Below are 27,761 nucleotides of genomic sequence, written 5' to 3' on the forward strand. Positions count from 1 at the left end.
ATGAAAGAGAGACAAAAAGAAAGAACTGCAAATATAACGGAGTCATCTTTGTACTGTATTTTAACCAAATAGTCAAGAGCACTTTTCTGTAACGGATCCTTTCTTAAGTCCATATTGACATACTTCTCTCTTTGTTTTTACTCTGGAAATAGAACAATAAGGAAGTTGCTTAAACAATGGATTGGGGGGTTTTGTTAAAGAAACTGTTACAAGAATGCACCTTTTGAATACCACGTAAACTTGTAAAGAATTTTAGTAGAGATCAATTAAATCATCACATTCACAATGGAACAGAGACAAGTCCAATCTGTGAAGAATCAGAATCAAATTCAAACTTCTCCAAAGATTCAAAGGAACTCAAATCAGGAGTTCAGGTTTGGGACCAAATCTAGATTATCATTTCACTGGGCAAAACTCCCTTTGTGCAAAGCAGCATATGGACCTGGTGTAGTTTTAATACAGTCAGCATGTATTAATAGTAGTAGTTTTCATATGTCCCAGAAGTACTTTTCCATCTGGTCGTATCTCTTTCCTCCATACTGGATGCCAATGGTAAAATGAGGTTTGAGCTCAGTAACATTGTTGAAAATATTGAATCATATTCTGATCTCAGTTACTCTCGATTTCTATGTCTGTAACCGAGATCAATATCGGGCCTGTTATCTTCACACATTCCCCTACTACCTCTGAAAACCAGTGTCAGGCTATTTGAGAACTGATTTAGATGTATGTATTTGAGGACTTCAAGTATTTCTGACTACTTCATCATCCAGAATTAGTCATTCACTAAACATACTCCGCACCACAGAGAAAAGTGTGGACTCTCCTTATGTAATAATAATAAATAAACACTTAGCTATTACACAATACTTTCCCTTCATAGATATCAAAGCTCTTTAGAAAGTACCTTTATCCCCACTTTGCAGATGGGGAAACTGAAGCACAGAGAGTTGACGTGATTTGACCAAGATCATACAGGGTTGTGGCAGAGCTGGGAATAGAATTCAAGTGTCCTGTTCTAGTGACTCTCTGGGTCATGCTGCTCTCCCACTGCTGTAATGTTGTTATATTAATCATCTCTTCTGGACAGTAGTTTCTAAGGGAAAACCACAGTGTTATACTGTACCTCTTATATGGGTGGCTGGATGAGGGAACGGAGTTAAGAGCCAATGAAGTATGCTCTATACCAGAACCAGACTTAAGTAACAAGAAGAATAAAAAGCAATGCAATCATGACAATTTTATACATTTTTAAAAGACTTTTAAAGTGTGTTGATGTTAAATGTGCAAGTACTTTAAAAAAAATAAAAATTATTGCTTCTGAAAGGAGCCAGGTTGACAGCCCATGGAGACCAGAGTCCTTAGTTAATCAACACGAAAAGGACAGCAAAGGCAGCAGGAGCTTCTTCACACTCTCACAGTCCATCTGCAGTCCTGGTCTGTGGCATCTCTATGGGAATGTAAGGGCAATTCTGCTCCTTGCTCTTTCAGTCCCGAGCCTTTCTGCTAGCAGTGACAAAACTGATACCTATTGCACTGGTGGCTTTATTTATTTGGACACTTATCCATTAGGAGCTGGATTTGGACCACCAATTCATTATGCAAAGGCCACCAATGGAAATAGCTTCTAGTGTTATACTTAGAAAAGACTAGCAGGATCTTATTAAGGGGGACAAGGCAACATGCCACATTTATTGTACATGTAAGAAAATCAAAAAGCAGTCACATTCACACACACATTCATAAAGTTCTGCAAGCTGGTGTGCATTGCTCGAGTCAGCCTAGTGGCCAACTAGGCTGGGCAGGAGGAAGTAGCCAGGCCTCTGTCAGATGTGAATCTGATTCTCCAAGATAACAATTGCAGAATGAGACCCAAAGTTTTCATGTTTTTACCCATCTTCTATACTTGTTGGCTCTCATGTAAGTCTATGGGCCTTGCTGTGTCATGCGGCCTCTGGGTTCAGGATAGTTGTTAATAACCAGTTAAATGAAAGCATGACTGTTCTCTTATTTCTATACTTTCTTTGTTCCCAGGGTGGATCCTTCTATACTTTAGGGTCGTTAATTTGCACTTTAGGGTGGTTGATAGGTATTCTTCAGCCTTCAGGGTTAGGATGGCAGTTGGTGTCTTCATTCCCCTTTCTGTTGTTAGCGCAGTTTAGGTTGGTGTCTTTTTATGCCCTGCACATACATTTCTCACTCACACAAAGAGAATTTATCAAGATATTTTTAGGTTCAATAGTACAAGTTTCAGGAAAGAGCTCACTTCAAGAAACTAACAAGATGGAGTCCACTTATGCCACACTAAACAGTACTATACCATTATCATAAACATTTCTCTCTACCTCTATCTCACTTATACAATAGAACAAGGAGTCTACATCTGATTTGTTTGCATAACTTCTGGGGAGGGCTCACACTAGCTGCTAATGACCTATGTCAGCCCTGAACCAGTGACCTAAAACAAGAGGCTCAGTTTCCTATTGCCAATCCATGGAGTCATCCTGGGCATCTTTTAAATCATGGTAAGATGAAAACAGATAGTTTCCTATAGAACAGGGGTGGGGAACCTTTTTTATGTCAAGGGCCTGATGGTGGCCCTGGCGGCGGGGGAGAATTCGGCGGCGGCGCGGTTTCACGGTGGCGGCGGGGGTCAGTGCCCGCCGCCGAAAAGGCGCAAACGGCGGCAGGGTTTCGGTGGCATGGTTTAGGCAGTGGGCACTGCCCCCCCACGGAACCCCGCCGCTGCCGTGAAACCGCGGCGCCGCGGGCCGGACATTCCCCACCCCTGCTATAGAACATAATTTGATAAATGTGGCACATTGAACTCTTTCGACCAAAAGACATGCAACAAGAGAAATATCTGAGCCAACAGCTGTATGGCTACCACATCACTGAAAACGATAGGCCTAAAGTAGACCAAGACAACAGGCACCTTAGAAGTATGATTCATAGCATTTACATCAGACTAATGCTGCTTAAACATGAGGCCTTTGCCATAAGTGGTAGCGCCAATGAATTCAATGGAGATTCCAGTCTCTTCTAGCATGGAGAAGTATTACACAGCAATTCCTATATGCAGCCTCATTGAGTAGATAGATTTGATTAGACAAAGCATGGAGTGATCTGATCCTGTTTAACAGAAGTGGCAAGTGGCCTGGACATAGCATTCTGGAACCTAGTGGGGCAGCTGCATCTGAGGGGAAATTCATCGTTAGGAGAAGGTTGGCAGCACTGCCACGTGAACTTTAATTTAAGCTTGGGGCTGCCTCGGAGCTTTACAACTGGAAGCTGCCTCGAGAAATGCTGAATCAATGTATTTCCCACATGCCCTAGGTCCCTCTGACAGCCCCACTTACCTTCCTGACTGTGACAGAGTCCTGAACAGATCAGAGGAAGCAGGCAGCTTGTACATCTGCATCCCAAAATAAATTTGCTACAACAGGAATTTGCAGCCTGTGTTCCCCTGCAGCATTGAATCAAGCCCGGAGAACTTAAGGAGACCATCAAAGAGGGAATTTAAAATTGGGGATTGCAATAGCTGAGATGAGAAGTGAGTAAGACAACAAACAGATATTTCACAAGAGGCAGGGTCAAGGTGAGGGCAAATTCTGGCAAAGTTCCAGTCATGGTGACAGAAACCAGGGAGAAATGTTGGAGGAAAAAGAAAGTTCAGGGTGAGCAATGACAATAAGATTTCTAGCCCAGGGAGACGAGTTAAGGTCTAAAAGCCTGAAATAATGTACAGGTCTCTTTACCGTAGAGTAGCCTAATTAATGACTCTCCTTGTGGAAAATTTAGTACCCAAATAATACAGCTAAATTGTTAACAACATCATTACAGAACCTCTGTATCTTTATTTTTCATCTATGTAACAATATGGTTCCATCACAGTAGTATCCGAGTCCCCATCACCAGGGATTGACACAGAAAAATGTATCGTAAATAAATAAATAAAACAATGTAAAAGACTGAGGACAGTTGCTCAGAAACCATATCACATGCCCCCATGCTCTCAAAAACACACTCTTAGCTATTTAGTGAGAGCCTGCTGTAAACAAGTGGACCCAAAATCTATTCTTTGGACAGTCCTGGGTGAAACATTTTAAATTAAACCCTTCTCAGATTGTTTCCCATTCCCCACCTGTTTCCTTCTGGTCTGGGAGACAACTGCATCTTCCCAAATGCCTTGTGCATAAAGAACGGTGCAGAGGAGAGTATTTCTTTATTTACTTAGGGCCAGATTTTGCCACTTTTATTTATGCTGAGTAGCACTTTATTCCTCAGATGCTTTATTGATTTCAGTTAGGCTGCTCATGGAATTAGGTATTATTCAACTTGAGTCAGGATTTCAGTACCTGGCCCTAAGTATTCTTTAGAGGAGGTGGTGGCACAAAAGAAGGATATATAAAAGGGAGAGAGAAGCAAAATAAAACGAAAACAAGTATCATACTCAAAATGTGTACCCTTCTTTCCAGATATTTTATTGAATTCATTGGGCAATGATAGAATGCCAGAGTATCATTGATTTCCATGTTCTAGAGACCAGAAACAGTAAAGAGCAAAGGGTCTCACAATGTCATTCAACTACATGCTATTAACAGTTAATTTGGATCTCCACCAGTATGAGAGAGAGCAGAATCCACCCAAATATAGCATCTCAATGATGGCTGGTACAGGCAATTAAAATCGTTATATATGCTATACATTACAGCTGTGAAAATGGAACCAAATCCCTTTCATGTGCTTTGCTCATGAACATATTTTCACAAGTATCTGGATGCTTGCCTAAACCCACATGTCATTACTTAACCTCTGAGTCTATCAGGTATATGGATAATAAAAGCAACAAATGTTAGAACACAATTTACTGTGGATAGTCTGGTTTCACTGAATTTCCTGTACTCTCTAAAGCAAGCATCAGCTGTGAGAGCTCCTACAATTGATTAATATTACTAAATACTGTATAGTGTGTGAAATGTACAGTCACTGAAATTGATTATAAAAATGCATTTTAGCAGAAGACAATTTTAATAATTTGCCTAGCTTTTGTATCAGACAATAAAATTTGTACTTAATTGATGACAACCAGATAGGTATACAATATGGTAACTTTGCTAAATGAGCCCCATATTCTACAACACTTATTACTGTTGGATAATACTTACTTCCCCAAGTAATCCTATTGTAGGAGTACAGAATCAGATTCCGAGTAGAGCAGGGATAGCACAAATGCTACTGTATGCATACAAAAGTATGGGAAAATATTAACTAACATGAACTCTCCCTTTAACACAAGTGAAAAAAGTAATATTGTGCCTAACCTCATTTTGTTCCCCCCTCCCCCCCCACTTGAATAATAATGAACTTTAAAGTTTAGGTGTTTTACCTTTTAAAGCCACCAGCAGCATGGCAAGTGCCTGGAGAAGTAAAACTACTAAGGGTTGTGGTGGAGAGGGGTAGCAGGGAATTGAAGGGGGGACAAAATAATCATCTATATAAATTGTTACCCCAGGCAGTATTTCATGCACTTTAAAGCACATTAAATAATGAGAGAAATATCTGATGGTATAATTGCTTTAATTGTACATTTCTGAGTAGGGTTTCTGGTTTTCAGTTTTAACCAAGAAAACTATTGAAACAATTTTTTCACATTTCAGAGCATTGCGGGGTTCTTTTGTTTTTCTGTTCATTATAAATTAAGTACTGAAAAGGACCCATTTTAGCTATTTTGAAATGTCTTTTTTCTTTTCTGTTGTCTGGTTTTATTTTCAATTTTATTGTTGCCTTCTGCTTCCAATTTTGGTAAGAAGCTAAGTAACAGACCAAATTCTGAAGTAATGTGTAAAAGAGGTGTGAGTTTACGTAGTCGCCTTACACTAACACAGTGCCTGATTCAACATTCATTAAAGTCAGTAGGGGTTGGATCAGCTCCTTAGACTCTCTGAGTGCAACTAAACTCTCTTAGAACTGTTTTCATCCACTCTAACAGTGCATAAAGATGTTTAAATTGGGGTAATTTACACTCCAAGAAGCCAGAAGTGGTGTAATAAGTTGCTCCAGTTTTACTTACACCCTCTTCTAACCAGAAGTGCAGATTCCCTTATGTCTTGGTACAGTAGTTGCAGGCAGGTATTAGAAAATATAACTGTGTCTAATTAATGTACAGATGTCTAACTTTTACCTCCTTACATATCATTTTGTTAGGAATCCACTAGTGTAACCTGGTTCCCTCCCCCCCCTTATTTTTTAAGCAAACATTACTGCCTTGCTGTAGCTTTAATCAAGACAAACTACTGGAAATAAGTATGTAAAGAATAACTCATGACAGGGTGTAGCATTACACACTATCCTATGAGTTATTTGATCATGTGTATAATGAATGATGGATGTTACCATAACCACATACCCACAAAGTGGTTTATTTCACTGTTACAAAATGGTGTTTATCTAGACAAGAAACCCCTTTAAACCAAGGACTCACTGGAGACTGCTGTAGCCCCTAATGACCATTTGATTTTCAAATTACATTAATTTAATCTCTAACCCCCATCCCCATTTTCATTCCCCCTCCTGATTTTGTTTTTAATATGCACATTTTCTAACTTCTTTTTAATGGATTTGTTGGTGGTTTTTCAGTCTCTCGCTCGCTCTCTCTCTTTTTTTTTTTTTTTTCCTTTTGTACTCTTCTGATGCCAAAGAGAATGGTGGAAGCTCCATCATTATTGCAGTCATTTAAAATTAGACTGTAAAAGCACCCAAGAGTGTACTCAATGGAATATCCCACAGTGGAAGTGGAATGGATTTAGGCAATGATCCTGCAAATGACTCTATATGGGCAAGATCAGGGCCTAGGAGACCCTGTGAGGCTTATGTCAGTGTCTCTGTGATCCCATTGTGACCAGATTTGCCCATCACCGTGGGGTATGCTCATTTAGTGGGGTTACTTTCCTTGAGGGGAGGTTGTAATTCTATTAATGTACTGCTTGTGTCACTTGTGTTTTCAGATGAAGCTTTACTTCTCCCTTCTGCAAGTCCCCTCCCAATGGAGCTACCCTGCAGGACCTAAGTTTCCCACGGCTGGGTTCCCCCAGCCCCAGACTCAAATAAACACACACAGTTTAACAGAGCGCATCTGAGCAAACCGGGTCTATCAGCACTCTCAAGCTGACCCCTGATATGTCCCTGGACTCTGCAGGCTGAGTTTAACAATACTTCCAACCTGCCACCCTTATATGCCACTGGCACCGCACCGGAATAGAGTATGTCCGAGCAGGCTGGATCAAAACAGCACTTTTCAGCTAACACCCTTATATGCCCCTGGTTCAGCACATAACTATTCCCACTTTCACTCTACAATTACTCTGGTAGTAACTCCCTTAATGAGCAAGCCCCACAGGATTTTTGGGCGTTATAGGATATTTGGTTTAGGTAAGAGAAGCGTTGCTGCAAAGCAAGATAGGGAAGCCGAGAACATGAAGAAGTAAATGAAGTTTTGAGAGAGTCTGGCAACCAGCTTGATTATAAAAGTTATTTTATTGTCAGGTACATAGAGTAATAGCCATACAAGGAGAGACCAATAAACAAAAGAGTTACAAAATTACACGGTTTCAAATGGGGTATTGAGAAAATCTAGACTAAGTTTGATTACAAGTCAGGTTTAGAAAGTTATACCTGGAGTGAGAAAGAGAGAGATCAAATTAGATCTGAGGGGAAAAAGTGGGCTTAACCAGAGAAGAGAGAGAGACCTGGGGTCTCACCACTCAGCACAGCTTGAACTGGTCGAAGGTTCCCAGCAGACAGGCTGTTCAGCTTAGGGTCCGGAGTGCTTGAGGCAGGCAGAGCCCCCAGCACGATCAGTCAGGAAAAGGTGAAGTCCCAGTGGAACTGATGCAGCTTTTGGATCCAGGCATTAGAACAGAGTTTTGAACTCGGGTAGGGGTTTTTGTAGGGAAACAACAATGGTGCAAGGGAGAACACTAGATTTGTTTATGGGTAAATGATGAGTCAAGGGAGTGTACCAGAGTCATTTTGTTTAAGCTGGACAATAGGAACTGATCATTCCTGGCTATGGGCAGTGTTACTTCAAGGGAGCTCCCAATGCAATCAGGCCGATTCAGTATTTTGGATATCAATAAAGGATCTATGACTAGAATTGGTCTGATAATTGCTGAGCTGGGTGTGTGCAGGCATGGGTTCATTAACATCTGGAGCAGAGATCCCCCATCATCCAGTGTTTCCCTGCTTCTCTGATCCCAGAGTTCAGTGCAGTCCCTTGGAATCTCTGTTTTTCATTCTGTATGCTAATGGACATGCCTCCTTGTGGCATCTTCAATGCAAATGAGGCTAGAGGAGTTACCTTAATCCTGTCACTCTTGTCCAATGGGGTTTAGGTGTGCCTTTTCATTGCTTTTTGTAAGTCTTTCTTCTGATTGGTTCTAGTTCAAACAGAGGCTGGAGGGGGTGGGGTTTCAGGTGAGTCAGACAGTAGAGGTTTTGCATCCTGGTTCCCCAAGAACATAGAGCTGACAGGTAACACCATATTGTGGATTCATAGATGATATTAATAATAACACCTAGTTCTTATATAGCACTTTTCTTTCATGGATCTCAAAGTGCTTTACCAAGGAGACCAATTTACAGTTGGCAAAACAAAGCCACAGAGAGTGAAAGTGATTTGCCCAGAGCTCAGTGCCCGAGCCAGAATAGAATCCAGATCTCCTATGGTCCAGTTCAATGCTCACCTCTCTGTGCCACACATTATAACATATAAAATATATTGTACTGAAAATCCACCTCTTAAAGAATGGTCTAATACTAACCTGCACTGTCTAATATGTAATAGCAGAACTGCTCAGAAAACAGTCCCCTCCTCTGCCTTGGAAAATTTTGACAATCACAAACTTTTTTCCATTTTCATCAAAACATTCTGCAGAAAATGTTGGCTTTTCAGTGAAATATCAAAACCCAATACCAAAAACTTTCCACTTTTGGGGCTTTTATTTTTTATACAAAATATGAAGAAAAAAAATGAAAAAGGTAGACACTTTTCCCCCAGGAAAAATTTGTTGAAAACCCAATTTTTTCCAACCAGCCCTAATAAATATGCTCTGTGGAGCCAGCCAAAAAGGCTGAACATTTAAAAAAAAGAAAGTCAAAATTTTGACAACCTCAAATTATGTTTTTTTTAAATAATCCAAAAACATACTCACTGAGGGCCTAATCCAAAACTCACTGAAGTCCATGAGAGGTTTTCCACTGCAGTCAGTGGGTTTTGGATCAGACCCATAGAACTTAATTGTGCCTTTATGGCACAGCCTCTTATTGTGGTAGAGCAGATCTACATGGCCTCAGTGCTCACCACTGGGGAATCTGATCCCTCAGGCATCTACCTTTTCTGTTTTCAGTTGAATTGTTTTCTGTATGCTGGGTGAATGGATAAATCAGCCACTGGCTGTTATAATCTGACTCTTCATCAATAGCAAGGGGGAAATTCTGAATGAGTTCAAAGTCAAAGATGTTCTGGCAATACTGGTGAGTGACAAGAAAAGATGATGAAAACCTCAATGTTTTGTTAATTTGCCATTTTACTAACAACCCCGGAGACATTTAAAACTAGACTGCAAAAACTGCTATAAAGTATACACTGTAGGGATTATAAAGTATAATCCTGTACTGCCAAGAGGATGGATGAGATGGCCTAACAGCTCTTTTCTAATTGCTCTGATTCTACAATGACAAATGTTATTACATAGTTGCTTGAACTAGTGGTGTGGGGGGTGCTGGTGCACCCCCTGACTTGAAGTGGATTCCATTATATGCAGAGTTTACAGTTTGGTTCAATGGCTCTGACCACCCCCACTGTAAAAACTGTTTTAGCATCCCTGTGCTATTATATATGCAAGCTGCAATATGCTCAGTAGTAATCATCTGCATAACAAGACATGCTTGACATGCTTATTCAAAAATGATCTCAATGGACTTGCATCAAAGTAAGCAGAAGGCATATTTTCACACTTTTCAATGCAGTAATTGGGTCAAATTCATCCTTAGACCCTAGGAGGCTGGATGGCCTCAGCCTGCGTCAAGGCAAGACCCAAGGTTCGAGTCCTATTGCTTTGCAGTGTAGATGCAGCACCACTGGACTCTGTAAAGGCTTGTGGTCATTTGCATTTGTTTTGTAACCATATGTCTATGCGAATGTACAACATTCAGCTAAATACCAGCAGATCTGATGTCTAGTAAATAGAGAGACTTTTTTGAGCTTGGCAGGGGGAGAGGATTAAATTCCCTTAAGGTTTTCTGAAAAGTTGGCTTAGTGCAGCTGATCTGGAGAAGTTTCACTACTTAAAAAACTATTACTTCTTATAAAAACATGTCCTCGAAAATAAATTGATAGGAAATATTTCCTAGCGTAAGAAAGTTAATTATGCTTTGTATTCTGTAAGCAGTTGAACTATTATAAATCTTTTTCCTCTTTTTATTTAATTCTTCAGAGATACTCACTTTTTAACATTATAAGAACCTGTCACTCATTTATGTAGATCTATACCCCACTCCTCTGAATTCTCTTTTCAAACTGCTCTTCTTCAACAGTATGATTCTTTGTTTAGTCCAACTTCACTATTGCTCTATGTCCATTTTATAAGATTCAGTTTTGATTTGGCCTGGTCACTGACCTGCAATGGTTTGGTTGGCTGAGGGACTAGACATGGCTTCTTGCTAATGCTTCCCTATCACAAAGCTTTGAACTTGATCCTGACTTGCTGATAAAGTGCAAGTGGAGACCTTGTTGGCACAAATCCTCCTTACACTGGAACACCTCTCGTGTCTGAGGGTCTTCTAACTCCAGGCCAGCCTCCTCTCCCACAATGGCTAAATTGCTGCAGGATTTTGTCTGGAGGTCTGAAGAGTAGTAGTTTAAGGATGATAAGGCAGCAGAATTCTCTCTGATGTTGTAATGTTCCTATACATGATCATGCTGTCAGCACTCACAGTATGTTCCTGGTCCCCTTTGCAGAAGCTCTGGGCCACCTCTTTATTTGCCTCCCTCTCTCCGGTTCAGGGCAATGGATATTAATATGCTGTCTAGGATTCAAATCTATCTGACTTTTGGATGCATGCACTACCACACTTTGCAAGTGGCTGGACAAGTCTCACTAGCTGCCATAGTTTCCTCCTCTTCGTGGCCTGAGTGTGGAGGCAATGTTCCATACTTCCCACTTTTCCTCTGCCAACCACTGACCACTAGTTGGGACCCTTGGTTCAGGAAGATGAGATCTGGCACAGTCCAGACCAACAGCCAGTCAGCCATTCCAATACCATAGAGATGGGTGCAGTGTAAGAACCAGAATAGATGGATTGGTTCCCAAATGCAAATGCAAATATAGTGGTATTTTGGAGAATCCTGCCACTCCTGCAACAGGAGTATTATTAGAGGATTCAGAGTAATAGGAGAATCATCCTTATTAATGCTGTTTCAGTAAGGGTACCCCAAGCACATTAGTATGACCTGTGGCTGAGCTATGATCAGATAGAATTGTGTCAATGAGGGGTAGGCTCATCATATGGCTTTGGCCGTGTCACACTGAGCTCGAGTGTGCATTTCAAGCAGTGTAAGCCTATCTCACATTCTTCCCTAGGTGGGAGGGATTGCTGTTCTTGCATGAGATGGCAATCTTTTGACTAATTCACACCTAGGATCTGCTAATGTTCCTGTGTTTATCCCTCAAAAAAACTGTGTGTTTTGCAGGGGGGGTTCAGATCAGAGGCAACTTTAGCAACTCAAGTGGGTATTAGTGGTGTCCCGAACGTTTCTTGTCAAATGTTAATCCAGTCAGGATATAAGATGTCGGGCTGTGATTCTCACTGTTCATGCTGCCACCTCATTTTTTCATGTTTATCCTGCTTTTAGACTGGGCATTGTTAGAACTAAGGCATCCCAGCTGGGCTTTAGTCTGGTTATTTTTATGCCTCTGCTGGCACATGCATAGACCTATTCCTTCCTTATCTCTGGTTTGAGACTGAAAATATGTTTTGGCTCTCCAGGACACAATCCTTTCGTGAAAAACGATGGCAAGAATAACCGTCGAAGGACTTCTAATCAGAATGACATAGGATTGGATAGAGTTACTGACTGTGATTGTTTCATCATACTGTCACTTCCTTCCAATCCTGTTGAGGATCAGGCCAGGTAAAATGTTATCCAGGAATTGAGAATATTTAGCTGAGGCTTTAGGGCTAGCGCACACCTGCCTATACTAATCTGATGGGTTCACATCTCAGTGGTGTCAGATATGTTCAGCCTATACATTCATTCTTGTTTTATGTAATTTTTGGCAGCTAAAGTGTTAGCTTCATCCACGATGGGTATTGGATAATCACTGCAGAGGAATTAGATTAAATGCCCATCTGGGAAGCAAGAAAGAGAGCTGAGATTTATTTAAACTCTAATCCAGTTAGTGGGTTTGGAAAGGGAAAAACGTTTAACTCACAGGTGTTATATCAAGTGGTACAACAGGAATCCAACCTGACACAGGCATTGTGGGTGGATTCTCCTATTACAGGTGCCTGATTCCTGAGCATGAGGAACATCCAGCCAGTACAACATAGGTTGAGAGGCATCTAAGCAACATGAGATTCAATTCTAAGATGAAGGCACCTGGGGACCTATAGTATGCTTCAATTGCAAGAATTATCTCCTGATTTGTAATGTGATTTATCTTAATTGCTATAGTGAATAATGTCATCTGTTTAATTCAATTAAATTGCCACCTTCCCACAACCTTGCAGTACCTTCCACAGGATAAATGTATATTCAGGGGTATTCTCGAGCATTCTCTCTAGCTCTAAGGACAGAGTATGTTTTGGGAAGGAAACCCAGATGGTCAGACAAAGTTTTTCCAGGAATCTTGTCAGTAGAGTTCCTCGGCACCAAAGGAGGCTGATCCTCCGTAGGAATTAACCAGGCACTGACCATGTCACCAGCTTGCAAAGGAACTTTGGAGGTCAGCTTTTCTATACAGCTTCAAGGGTTGGGTTACTGCCTCTTGCTCATGCAACTTTCACCCACATACATGCAGCTCAGTTCCTCTCCTGGGCTGAATTTAGAATCCATAAATCATCCCTTTTCCTTTTGACCACTGTATGCATGCTGCTGTTAGTATATCTTAACTGTGTTCTCCCTATGCTTTGAGGTTTGATGAGTCATTCCGATACCTCTAACAAGCTTACTACTTTTATACTTCATTATGAACAAGACTTGTGTGATACTTTATTTGTGATTTTTTTGTTTCAGCAATGGATAATTCTTGCAGGGGGCTTATTTAAGTACTCTTGCAGGACATGGGAAAGAAGAATGAAGATTTATTTATGTGCTAATCCAGTTAGCGGAGAGGTGGAAATGTTTTAACTCTGGGCAAGGGGAATGGAATAACTAGCACTGCCAGCAGTGGTTCCTTTCCTGGGACTACCAAATTCCTCAGCATGAGACGTAAGTGGTTGGTGTAGTGGAGATAACGTGTCTGACAGCATGATGCCTGCCAGGACACTATGGTTAGCTCTGTGTGGAGGCAAAAGTTCTGGAAGAGAGCCCCATCCACCTCTCCACATCTGCCAGGAAAAAAGCCAGTGCAGTGCAGTGCAGCGCAGCTCCTGCTCCTACAAGTGCTTCATCAAAGTCTCTGATTGATCCTCCAGGAAAATCTCTCTACATCATGACTCCTGCTAAACGTACCCTCCACCAGAATTCAGGTTGTTAGTTAAAAGCACAGTTTGGGCCTTCATCTGAAGGACTACTGGTTTCTACAGGCATCTCTCTCTCTGTCTCTCTCTCTCTCTCGCTCTCTTATTAAACTGCTTATCACCATGGTATCTGTGCACCTATAACTATCATGAAAATTGTGACCTCCTTAATTCAATAGAGCTGCAGCCTGCCTACCACTTTTCATTAAACAACGTGTTGTGTGCTCATTCAGGTGTGTCCGCTGCAGACAATGTTTAGCTATATGATTACCAAATAAATCATTTACAGAGCTATCCGAGGTAAACTATGAAAAAAGAGTTCCTTGTCTCTCAAAGGTCACCTGAGAAAAGCTAAGGGTCTGAGGCTGAACTGAAAGACTTTTAACATCCCATTCTGGAGCTTCTGAAATAGAAAGCTACAAAACAGTGGCTACAACATTTTTACAATACCCAGCTATTAGCAGATTTTCAACTAACATTGTCTAATTGGCCAGGCTAGTATTTAGAACTGTAGTAAAGTGATGACCTGAAGTCTAAAGCAGCCTTGTCAGATATCATTTGTAAACCAAATCTGTCAGGAAGTCAGGATGCCAGACAATCCACTATCTATTTTCATCATACCAGCAAAAATTGATAGGCAGTGATTTCTGGGTTGTAGGGAAAGAAGCAATGTATCCTGCTGGTGTGTGGTGAGGAAAGGGGGTTAAATCCAAATGATTTTTAACTGCCAGACAAACACAATAATCTCCCAGAAATGCACTGCCTGGAATGTGTCGTTGCTATTATTATTCAGAAATGGAAATTTTAAAATATAAAGCAAAAAGGCTATATCCAGCCACTTATGAAAGAAAATCTTCTACACCTGTCTGATGTCACAGGCATAGTCAGAAAGCTTAGACCAAAACGAAAAGAAGCTGCTTCTAATGCCAGCAGAAAATGGATGGAGCTCTATTCTAAAATGGCAGCTTTTAATCAGTGTTTCTCAACCTTTTAAGTAGCAAATACCCCCTAACTTCTGAAAATTTTAACAAGTACCCCAACACTCAATATTCCACAGGATTTTATATTTACAGACTAATGTGAGCCATATGTTGGAAGAAGGGCTGAGTATATAAGGCTGTGATACAACAGATGTCAGATCTAGAGTGGGTAGGGTTACCACTTTTACACCAAGGCTGCACAACTCAAGTATGTACCTGGGCTAGAGGTGATGTTGGCCAAAGCTAGGAGGCTTTGAGCGGCATGCCAATGCTGGGGAATATAAAGCACCGCGCCAAATTTTTTGCCATAGATTTGAGGGGAGGAAGGGGTGAGAGAGAGACAGGGAAGGAGGGTGAGAGAGAGAGAGGAAAAAGAGGGTAACTGGTAAAATCTGGGGCTGTCATAGTTGTCAATTTCACTGTTCAGCTAGAGCAGTGAAATTGACAAGTTTACTGGGCACTGGGCTTTGAGCCAGGGAGGGGGGCTGCCACCTGGGCAAGTTGGACGCAGCTGCCGCCTGGCAGCCAGCCCAGGAGGTGGGCAACTGCCACCCAATCCGAGCTGGGGCAGAGGAGGATTCCGCGCCAGCTGTGATGTGAGCAGGGGGCTGCTGCCCGTCTTCAAGCCAGGGCGCTGGAGGCTGTCCCTTGGCTCGGAGCTTTAAACCACAGCCCCTCACCTGTGAGATCACCTGGTCAGTAACTGTCATTGTCTAGACATGCCAATCACAATGACCCTGACAAATGCTTACCTGCTGGAGAGCAGAAAATGGATTTAACAGTTACACCTGCTGACTGATTAATCAATTTAAAACTATGTTATAGGCAAGATGCTGCACATGCATTAGAGATCTATTGGGACAAGGTGAGGAAGGGCCATGTTACTTCTGGAGTCCCCAGGGAGGAATTCTGGGGCACTCAGGAGGCAAGGGTTACACTCACAACGCACCATCACCCCAGTGTAACAAGATCTGCCCAGAATCTGCCCTTTACTATTAGGGCTACTCCAGTCATCCTTTTTAGTTTATGTTTCGGAAAACAGCAGGGTGAAGATGTACAAAAAGAGTCAATAATCCCGTCAATGGTGCTATAGTTTTTCCATCTGTGCACTTCACAAAAACATCTGTGAAATGGCTTGTGAGGCATCAGGTTGGTTTATAATCTGTTTCCATAGCTTTCCTATTAAGGTAGAAAAAGACTCCCTGGTGAGAAACTCTGCTGTGTCCCATTAGTGAATTTGAGATAGAGTATTGTTACCAGATTTGCCCATCACCTTGAGGCATGCTAATTTATTAGGGTTACTTTCCTGGGTGTGTGTGTGTATTTCTATTAATGTACTGCTTGTGTCACTTGGGGTTTTTATGTGGAGCTTTACTTCTTCCTTCTGCAAGTCCCCTCCCAGTGGAGCTCCCCTGCAGGATCTAAATTTCACATAAACATTCATATTTACAGATTAACAGAGTGCATGTGAGCAGGCTGGGTTAAACAGCACTTTCCAGCTGCCATGCTTATATGCCCCTGGACTCAACAGGTGGGGCAGAGCAGCACTGCCAACCTGCCACCCTTATATGCCACAGGTTTAGCACGTCGCTGTCCCCACTCTCACTCTCCAATTATTCTAGTAGTAACCCCTTTGATGAGAAAACCCCAGTGGATTTTGGGTGCTACAGGGATCTTTAACTTAGGTAAGAGAAGCATTGCTGCAAAGGAAAATAGGGAAGCCAAGAACATGCAAGAGTAAACAAAGTTTGGAGAGTGTCTGGCAACCAGCCTGATTACAAAAGTTACTTTATTGCCAGGTATATAAAATGTATGATACTTATAGTAATAGCCATACAAGGAGAGAAAAACAACCAAACAGTAACAATATTACATGATTTCAATTGGGGAAATTTTGCCCAAGTTTGATTAAAAAGTCAGGTTTCAAAAGTTATACCTGGACTAAGAGAGAGAGAGAGATCAAATTAGATCTGAGGGGAAAAAGTGGGCTTAACCAGAGAAGAGAGAGAGACTTGGGGTCTCACCACTCAGCACAGCTTGAACTGGTCGAAGGTTCCCAGCAGACAGGCTGTTCAGCTTAGGGTCCAGAGTGCTTGAGGCAGGCAGAGCCCCCAACACGATCAGTCAGGAAGAGGGGAAGTTCCCGTGGAACTGATGCAGCTTTTGGATCCAGCCATCAGAACAGAGTTTTGAACTCAGGTAGGGTTTTTTGTAGGAAAACAACAATGGTGCAAGGGAGAACACTAGATTTGTTTATGGGTAAATGATGAGTCAAGGGAGTGTATCAGAGTCATTTTGTTTAGGTTGGACAATAGGAACTGATCATTCCTGGCTATGGGCAATGTTACTTTAAGGGAGCTCCCAATGCAATCAGGCCGATTCAGTATTTTGGATATCTGTAAAGGATCTATGACTAGAATTGGTCTGATAATTGCTGAGCTGGGTGTGTGCAGGCATCTGGAGCAGAGATCCCCCATCATGCAGTGTTTCCCTGCTTCTCTGATCCCAGAGTTCAGTGTGGTCCCTTGGAATCTCTGTTTTTCATTCTGTATGCTAATGGACATGCCTCCTTGTGGCATCTTCAATGCAAATGAGGCTAGGGGAGTTACCTTAATCCTTGTTCAGAAAGTTTAGGTGTGTCTCCCACTACCTTTTTATTGCTTTTTGTAATCAGTTCTGGTTCAAACAGAGGCTGGAAGTGGGGGAGGAGCTCCTTCATGAGTCACACAGGCTGGGTACTGTGCCCTGGTTCCCCAAGAACACAGAGCTAACAGGTAACAGTATCTGAAGTGAATATCCATCCAAAACATTTGCTATGATGTTACTTTTGTCTCTTTAGTTTTGGCGCGCAGCTGGCTGTCAACAGCTACACTGTTTTCTCAGCCATTTCCACCAGAAAGATTTGAGTGGTTCAACGGAGTATGGCATAATTAATCATTTTAATGTAACAGTAGGTTGATATCTCTCCTAGAGAACTCTAGGATCTTGTCTGTTATACCCTACTGGAAATCAATATTAGTTTGGTATGCCACTTTGCACATGTGCAGCCAATTTTTCCTCAGCACAGAAAATCAGCTGCTTTGATGATGGTCAATAAAAGAAATATAAACACAGTCAGTATTTTGCTTGTGTGACTTTCATTTCATAGTTCAAGTATATCTTTATATTGGTAAACTACCTGTAACTTATTATTATTTGAGCACATCAGAAAAAGTACTAATTATTGATCTGTGCCCTTAAGCTCTACAGATCTTCATAACCCTTTTATTGAATTGATTGGACCTCAATAGAGTGGGTATTTTCTTTGTCTTAATCGAAAAATCCCTAAGTATGCCAAATGATTCTATTGTATGATCCACCAGCTAGTTGTATGAAGTGGCTTGAGAGCATACTAATTAACCCTTTGCAAATATTGAAAACAAAACTATCAAAATCTATTTCTGACACACCAGCAAAGTAAAGCAATATTTGTCAGTCTGACACATGCTCTGTTTTCCATGTTGTGTGGAGGGGAGTCTGGGGGGGAGGGAAATAAACAAATTATGTAAGAGACAAACTGGTAAAATTCAGATTTCTGACATCCTTGACGTTCTTCTAATGTTAGGGATGGACAAAACCCAATTAGAATGAATGCAGAACTTTTCCCTTTCATTCTGCTGACATTGCAATGAATAACTCCAAATGTCAGCAGTCAGAAGTAATCTCCTTTGTGCTACATTGCCAAGTCTGAAATGATCTTAGACAAAACCTGGCAAAACTTTTCAGTTGACTCCACCCAGTGCTTTCAGTGCCTAGATCTCCTGATTAATCTCATTTAAAACAAAGGGTGGGATTCATCAAAAGGAAAGTGGAGGTATATTTATTTGTGCTTCTAAGTGTAATGATCAGTGGTTTTGCTAGTCACTGTGGACCTTATTTTCAAAGCTGCCGAGTGCCTTCAGGTCCCATGAACTTCAGCTGGACTCTTGGGTTCTCAGATCGTCTGAGAATGAAGCCTGGCTACTTTATAAGTTGAATGAATAATTATAGATCTTTGATAACCATGTGGGCTTCAAAATGTTAACCATGTGGGCTCCAAAATGGGTTAGTATTTTAGTATAGAATGGTGCTATCTCCATACCTGCATGTACTAGACTTTATAAGTGCCCTTCAAATGCCTATTGATTAATTTAGTCCAATAATCTCAGGAATATTTACAGGGTCATACTCATTCCTGGGTGTGCAAGAGCCTCTCACAGGAAAAATAACGGGGGCTTCATAGCAGTTAAGGACCTGTGTTGGGGGACATGTTACTAGCACAGGCAAGGAGCAGAGAGGGAAAGAGACACACAGACCATGTGAAAGAGCCTGCGAAGGAGGCCCATGAACAGTGATGAAAGGACCATGAAAAGACCTGATCCTGCACATATCGAATGCAACTGCAGGACTTCCATAGACTGAAGTAGGAACAGCATAAGGCCATTTAGCCCCAAATAAGAGATGAGAAGCATGCAGCATTAAACAAACACACAACCCTCCCCTCCATCACAGAACACTAAGCAGTGCATGGTCGGAAACTGGCTTTGTAGCTGTGTTGGCCATGCTGGGGCTCACCATTCCTTTCCCTTTCTCCTGGTGTGTTGTAGCATATTTCCATTTGTGCAAAATTCTCTTATTGCTCATCTTTCTAGGGTAGGGCTGATAGCTGTTTGGAGGTAGATGTAGCCTCTCGTAGACAGTCAATGTTACTCTACTACTGTTCTATGTGTGAAAATCCTATTGGTTTCAATGGGAATTCTGCACATAGAGTGAGTGCATAATCAGGCCCAGTTTTATCTGAATATCTGTCATGAGATCAGAAAATTTCCCCAGACTCAATATAAAATAATTGATAATGATGACTAATGCACCACATTTATCCCTCCAGAGCGCTAAGGCCCAATTTTGTGTGTTGGAAATTGTTAAAGGACATAGTCACTCTTTAATAGTGTGAACTCCCTGCTCCTCACTCAGCTGCTGGCTTTGTGGATGGCAGTCTAAGCACCTATCTCTCCCCACTCCTTGTATAGGGAGCCTAGGTATCTGACTCAGCTTTGTGGATAGCAGAGTTGTTTGTTCCTGTAATTTTCTAGATGCCTAAGAGTTAGGATTATTATGCTCAGAGTTGCAATGCCTAAGGCCCTTCATGGATCCCACCCTACATTATCTGTCCACTGGTGTTTTCACGGACACCCACCAAATCTCAATTAACAACCCCTTCTGGAATATATCTTCTTAAAACTTCTTCCCCTAATCAGCTATTTCCCCTCAGGCATAGCAAATCTGGGGAGAAGTACACGTTGTAAAGTAATGTCTCTGAAAGTGAAAAGAGTGCAAAATTTAAAAGGCACTCCATACATATATGGTGCTGTATCGATTATTAGCTGTAATAATAATTTTTAATGATTTGCTAATGATTAGCATATTTGCACTAGTAATACACCTTCACAAATTGCCGTGGAGATCATCTAAAAGTGTAATTGTTCAATGGTAAATGAAACACAAGACTACCTGGTATGTAACAATACGAGCATTACTGCTGTAATACAATAAATTTGTTCCAGAAGATTACATTTTCTGGCAATCTTTGTTGTGTTTGCCTGGTTTATCTTTTGAAAATTATTTGCGGAGGTTAAGTTTTCTTTGCTAAATTCTTGGCCACACACAAAAATTACTCTTTACCTTAGAATACCACAGTCTCATCTATGACTCTACTCTTTTTTGGGAAACTAAGCCAACTAAGTGTTACTCCAAACACCCTTTTACTCCTTAACTTTCCTTATAACATGGCCATTGTACCCTTCTTCACCTCACCTTCCCATATCTAGAGATGCTATATGTAAGTCTTATTTTAAGCTAGTTATCCTAAATGTGTATGATATATTATAGACTAATTAGCAGAGAAGAATGTTGACACCACTGGGTAACAGGTGTTATATAGATTATTTAGTATTGTTTCTGAAAACAAGCACAGTTCAAATAATCCAAGGCCCAGAGCAAAGGCTTTTACCTACTTACTATTTTAGAAGGGAAAACAAATGTCTCCTGGTTATTGGATACTTTGGACCCAATTCAACCCTACCATCAATGGGTACAATTCCCTTTGAAATAAAGGAGATTTGTGCCTCCTTGTGCCCAGGGGTGTGCACAAGGTGGGAGGGAAGCAGGGGCACAGTCCCTCCCAATAATTAGCGGGGGGCACAGACCTCCTCCGGCTCTGGGGCCCTGGCAGGGGCCAAGTGTGCGCTTCTCCAGGCCCCAGTGGGGGGACAGAGGAAGGCAGGGATGCATACTCATTCAGGCCCTAGCATGGGAGGGTGGGCAGTCTTCCAGCCCTGGAGCCTTGACAGGGGCACAGAACATGCCCCTCCAAAAGCTCTGGAATTTATATTTCTGCACAGGCCCCTGCTCATGCCCAAGTTGAATTCAACCTTTTCAGCCATTGCTAGCCCTAGTGCAAGTAGATGACCTTCTGTTGAAGGTAACAAAGTGGCCCCAGCAATATACCAAGGCTGAAAATGGTCTTTTGCCTTTACAGGATCATTCAAATCAATAAAAAATATCTGGCTTTGCTTTAGGAATTCTGAATCTCTATCCATCATGGAGAGGAGATTCAAGTGTGTCGTCCCTGCGGTATGTATTTATTTATTTATTTTTACACTGTGGTGTTTTCCCTCTGAAGTTGACTTGAAAGCCAAGGTGATTGCGTGTATCAAAACACATATAAAGTAAAATCAACACTCTCATGCTGGCTGGATTGGGGGGGGAAGGGCATTTATTATATTATTTAACATCAATATGTCAGAATCATAATAATTCATGTGAGATATGCCATGTCAGGTACCGTTAGAAAGGCTATAATGTGTAAGTAAGATGATAATGTCTATGTTCATGTGTTATATGTGTAATGGAAGTTATGGATATGTTTGATATATCTGTATTTCAAATTGTGCTGTGTCTGGGTGACACCTCAGACAGGATGGCTGCAGCAATGGCCTGCTTAATGGCCCATTAAGGAAATTCACCGATACAATGGGCCCAGGGGGAGAAGCCAGGGATATACCTGATGAGTCACCAGGACTTACTCATGTGACACTGGACTCCATCTTATTCCTGTAAAATTCCACAAGCAGCATGGCAAAGGCCAAAGGACATAAAAGGCAGCTGCCCCACATCCATTTTGTCTTCAGCCACCTACCTACCTCTGGATCAACTCATCTACTACTGAACTGACTCTGTGAAACAAAGGACTGAGACCCATCCAGGTACTGGATGTATGCCAGAGGGACTATACAAGCCTGCAAACTCCACAGTTCTTCTCGAAACTTGGTATATATGGACTTTCAAATCATTTGTATGTATGTGATTGCTTTGATTATTTAACACTTTTCTTATAGTTTGTTTCTTTTTATAATAAAGCTTTAGTTTTAGTTACTAAAGGATTGGCTGGCAGCGTGGTATTTTGGGTAAGATTGAAGCTCATATTGATCTGGTACTGTGGCTGACCCTTTGGGGTCAGGAGAAACTTTTTTGGTAAAGAGCATAGAGTTTTAAATAACTGGTCTCTTTACTGGACCTAGTGGCCGATTGGGAGCCAGAGACTGAAATGCAGTAAAGGGGGCTGTGTATATTTTTATTTTGGCTTCTTGATAACCACTGTGGGGAATCAGAAGCACTGTTTGTGGCTGGTTGGGAAGTCTGACTTCAGTGTCACCCACCAGTGCTGGGAGAATCTGCTCTCCTTTTACAGCCTGCCCTGCCCTTGGCATTTTCAGGTGGCTGCCCTAGGCACAGACAGGTCACAAACACTACACTTTGATTCCCAGCAACTAAGCTCCTATCACGGCACCTATTCATAGCATCACAAAGCTGGCAGAAATCTCTACAAAAGTCAGATGTGAAAAGTAAATGAAGGACAGGTCCAGCATCAGGGCAGCAGAGTGTTGTGCTGCCACGGGGAAGCCTAAGAAGCAAGGAACACACCGGGGCTCCCTTCATTTGGTCTGGTGGAGAACAGATGTGTCTTGGTCGGGATAAGATTAATTCTCAGGGCTCCCTCTCCCTCTCAGTCCCACACAATGAGAGTTGTTTATATCCTGGGGCGGTGTGGGGAGGAATGTGAGAATAAGGTCCCTGTGTAGCAGTCTGATGGACTTTACCTTTCTATGAATGTCTCCCTCTGAGTGTAGAAAAGGGCATTCATGGTGGCTATTGAATGGATGAATGTTTTACTCTTCTAGCTAGGGAAGGCCACCAAGGTGTCAATTACTGGGGGCTCGCTTTTGGGACGCACATATGGAGAAAGTGATAATTCTCCAGATTAACCAGATTCTGAAGCCTATTGGCAACCAGCAGAATTCAACAAAACATGGCTTAAAACAATAGATAAATACTGAACCTCAGACAGCTACTCGAGATTCTATTTTTTTCTCTAAAATCCTTCATTGTCTCAACCCACTCCCGGCAATGGAGTTATTCCTTACTTGTGCTGTGGTTGCCATGTGCCAGGAGACATGGAGTAGGTAATGGAGATAGTATTCCAGTAGGCTAATACATTCTGCTGTTGCAGTTAACTTTCAGAACAAAGCAAGAAAAAACAAAAGGCTAAAGAAAGGAAAATTGAGAAAGCTCTACAGTCCATGGAACCTGAAAAGGATTAACTTTGTCTCCTGGGTGTGATTCGCTATGCTGATCTGAAATACTAAGAAGACTTGGGGCTGTGGTTGCTGCCAACCAGCTAAGCCCCTTAAAAACCTGAATTGCTATATATCTCATCCTCTCCTGAATTACTTGCTCCATCTGTGTTTGCTTGTGTCCACACTGACAGCTGCCTGCCATCCTGGCAAGAAATCAATGCAATCTGAAACTTTGCAGTAGACGTATAGCCTGCGTACACACAAAAGCACACGGCATTAAGCCTAACAAAGCTGTTATTCAGCCAGTCTAGTAAAATAAAGGGCTTCACGTATCTGGGTATGCAAAATAATTCCACTATCATAAGGGGTGCTTGAATCTATTTGCATGGTAGTAACTGAACAGGTAGTGATTCACACAAGTTAGTATCAAGTCCTAAGGACTATCATATTCACTAGCATTCAGATGATTAAATTACCCAGGATATATATTTGTTCCAGTGGGGTAGCCGTGTTAGTCTGTATACAGCAAAAACAACGAGAGTTCTGTAGCACTTTAAAGACTAACAAATTTAATATTTGTAGGCACAAGCTTTTTTGAGCTTCAGCTCACTTCCTCAGATGACCAACTGCATCTGAGGAAGTGAGCTGAAGCTCATGAAAGCTAATGCCTACTGAAATTAAATTTGTTAGTCTTTAAAGTGCTACAGAACTCTTTTTTTTTTTTAAAGGATATATATTATTTCACACAAAAATAATAAAGAAGAAATTTGGCTGACTCAAGCAGATAGTCTTCTCTCTCAGAAATATCTTAATCTTGTAGCTAAATAATCTGATCATAAACAAAAAGAGATGGAAAAGCCACTGTCTTTGGGCTTCATTCATAACAAATGCAGTCATGATGACAGTATGTATTATTATCCTCACAGAGAAGATAGTCCACTGAGTGATTAGATTGAGAAAAATCAAAACTTGGGCACAGGTGTTAAATCTACATACCCATTATGTGATCAATATGTAGTTAATGGATTGCAAAGTTCTACAGGTGGAATTGGCAAAATTATGCCATTAGTGATGTGCCAAGAGTTAACACACTCAGTTCTCTTGGCTGGTATTGTGAAATTACTGCCTTGCCAGAGTTTACCAAACTGAAAATTTTGTTAATTCGTGTCTCTACGTGTGAGAAATATAACCCTGCTATAAGGACTTATCATATTCAGAGCACAATGCAATACATATAGCATAACATTCACAGTTAAACCCCCACCTGTGTGAAAAGCATTCTTTCAATATCAAAGGCCAAAGAATGACCCACAACTCTCTCTCATGGAGAGACAATGGTGAAAAGAAGAAGAGGTGGAATGGGGAAATTGTAACATCAACTGAACGAGAATAGAAAATAGGAGGGTATTTTGCAAATTTCCATTAGCTTTTCATTTTGTATTTGGTGACTTGATACCATGTGGATAGGAACAATAGAAATATCTCAGCTAAATAAACAGTACTCAGTAGAAGTAATGGTTATTTTCAAGTTTTAGCTATGATAGCACTGCACACAAAACACAGAGAACATTTTTTCACTTCTAACTTGGAATACCAATCAGCCAGAGCATCAGAATCGGCACTTATTATAAGGAGACGGTGAAGAAGAAATTGGGCACAAATGAAAGAACTCCATTGCCAGAACTCAAACTAAGGCCCCTCCTATCTAAAGGCAGAAGTTCTCCTATTTGAGCCAAAGAACCTGTAGTAGATCACAACAGTATGCCTAGCAGCATTGAAGCCTTTTGCTAGTTCTCAGATTGATAATATTATCTGCTAGATAATAGACAGCAATTTCAGCGCATACTACTTTGTTAATTTTTTGGTGACCACTTCCCACTTAGGCCTGAATTTTTTGAGGCATCCTTTAAAGAGGTGGCAAATAAATACCAAAGAAAATACCAAAACAAATTCTGGATTCAATTGTGCCTTCAGTTTAATGCATGTAACCCTACTGAAATATAGAGAAGTCATTGAGGTTGCATTTATTTGCCAATGGGTAGAACTTGGGCCTCTTTTTCAAAGCAATGCTGCTGTTACTGTAAAGTTTTTTCCCATCTTCTTTTAATTGTTAAAGACACAAAAGCAAGAATCTTTGTTTCTTGAGTTCATCTGCACATGATGCTTCTCCTTCACTTGAAAAATCAACATTGTTAGTTGCTATGAACAGTTGTGTTACAAACCGATGAATGCATGAAAGTGAGGAATAATAATCATTATCAAATGAGCAACAATGTTCCAGATGGGTCTCATCTAAGGCTCTGGTGCCCAGACACACAAAGGTATTTTGGTACCTCACACCCTCACTTAGGTGCCTACGTCCCTTTTCTAGGCATTATTGCAATCTCCATTCGGCTGCCACCTAACCTGTAGGAGCCAAAATTTACTTGGCACACATGTTTTTGTAGTAAAAATTCCCTAGTCACCGATATTTCTGCCTCTGGGCCTGCACGCTGCTGCCTAGCGCTAGATACCTCGACGCCAATCTCCTGCCTAACCTGAGTGAGCCACAAACCAGGAGAAGAGAGGTGTTCCTCCACCTCACTTGCATGTGGGGCCCAGTCTGGTAGGCATGCTCAGAGGCTGTCTAGAATCCAGACATAAAAGGAGGAAGGCCTCCCTTGTAACCTTGAGCTCAGTGGTTGGGGTAATCATCTGGGATGCCACCCATTTGAGTTCACCCTCTTCCTACTGAGGAGAAGGGATTTGAACAGGGATCTACCACCTCTTAGCTGAGTGCCCTACCATGGGGCTATAGAATGGCCCAATTAATACTTAATTATTCAATTACAATTGAACAACTTCAATAGGAGAGACTGAGGGAGCCCCATATCTCATAGTTCAGTGGCTAGGGCACTCACTTAAGAGGTAGCAATTCTCAATTCAAATCCCTTCTCTTCATCAGGCAGAGGAGGGACTTGGCTCTTTGTTCCCTCTCCCTCCACTGCGCATTCACACACACCCCCCCCCCCCCCCCCCCACACACACACACACACACACACACACACACACACAAGGACTAGACAGACTTCGACTCTTAATGAGTTAAAAGGGCAGGTGAGTGAACAAGTCCATCACCAATACTGGGCCAAGTTCACTCTAAGGTTCTACTCAGACAGAAGACAGTACAGAACCTGCCAGAAGGTGTCTGGTAATAGATAGTCCACTGGTGCCCCACAACCATTCAACACTGCTGAAAAAAAAGTATGTGGTGCTGGTTCGGATGGAACATAGCCAGGGCACTGGGAACATGTGCTGAATCAGTTTGTGGTTTCTGTTGACATTTGCAGGTCCCTGTGTCAGTGGGGTTGAATGTGGCCCACTGTAAATACTGCATGGTACATTATGATAATGCATCTGCAGAGGCTGAGTTTTATGTGCTGCTTATTAATAAATGATAGTTCTCCAATGGTTTTCAAACAGTTCAGCAGGAGGTCACTGCCTCTAGCCTCAGCCTTTAGAAGATGTAATATTATTTATTTATTCTGGGATTTGTAAAATGCACCTATGACACTCCCTGCACACAGAAAACTTAAAAATAATTTACATAGTTAATTGACAAATGCCAACCTAGATAGATTCCCACCCTTGAGTGCTGCTTCATACAGTATGTTTTCAGTTCCCGCAGTTAGCCCCTTCAGGCAAAAAGCTGAGTAAATAGACTAGCCTTTCACCATGCCTTTAAGGTCAATAAATTCAGGCTGTCGAATGGATGATGTGAATTCCAGAGCTAAGGACCCTCCACCAACAATATTCTGCCTTCCACGCACAGACAATTTTTCATGTCTCCTTATAAAGCTCATGCACAATAGATAGACACAGGAAGGCTAATCCTTATTACTAGTGACATTGGAAAAGCTTATGACAGATGCACGCTGGGTCCCTTTTGGAAGACTGCACATTATGGAGATGACGGGGAGGTTGTTTTTGCACAGAACTGCCAGGAGGCTTAGAAACTGTATTAGAAAAAGACTCTGCTTTTGCACTACATGTTTCATTTAATAAACTCCTGAGCCTCCCGGTAGGGAAATGTACAGTATTTAAGCAGATAATCTATGTAACAAATTAACCTCTGAAAAGAACCTCAACAGTTATGCTATTCAGTAAGCTACATCATGCTTTCTATTCACTAAATAAGCCCCACATCCCCAATAAAAACACTTGGTTACTCAAATACCTTCTAACTAAAACTGCTTGTGCTCCCGTTTCACTCAGTAGGTTATATTTCTGCAATGAGGAGGACAAGTGAGCTTTCTTACCTGTGGACTATGTATCAACTTTGGCATAGAGTATGCATGAGAGAGGAGACTTTGCTATGCTTCCTCTTGCACCAGTCTGTCTCCAT

General features: G+C 41.5%; 1 long non-coding RNA gene across 1 annotated transcript; it reads right to left on the reverse strand.

Moving 5' to 3' along the window:
- Positions 1–78: 78 nt before the first annotated feature.
- Positions 79–27,761, reverse strand: LOC137152201 (uncharacterized). Its single transcript, XR_010919477.1, has 3 exons — positions 27,676–27,761; positions 908–1,096; positions 79–142 (listed from the first exon to the last, which is right to left on the reverse strand). It is a non-coding gene; the product is annotated as an uncharacterized lncRNA (long non-coding RNA).

This window comes from Emydura macquarii, unplaced genomic scaffold (assembly GCF_026122565.2).
Source record: "Emydura macquarii macquarii isolate MOO-44397 ecotype Brisbane River unplaced genomic scaffold, CSIRO-AGI_Emac_v2 contig_1146, whole genome shotgun sequence".
NCBI classification, from domain to species: domain Eukaryota; kingdom Metazoa; phylum Chordata; order Testudines; family Chelidae; genus Emydura; species Emydura macquarii.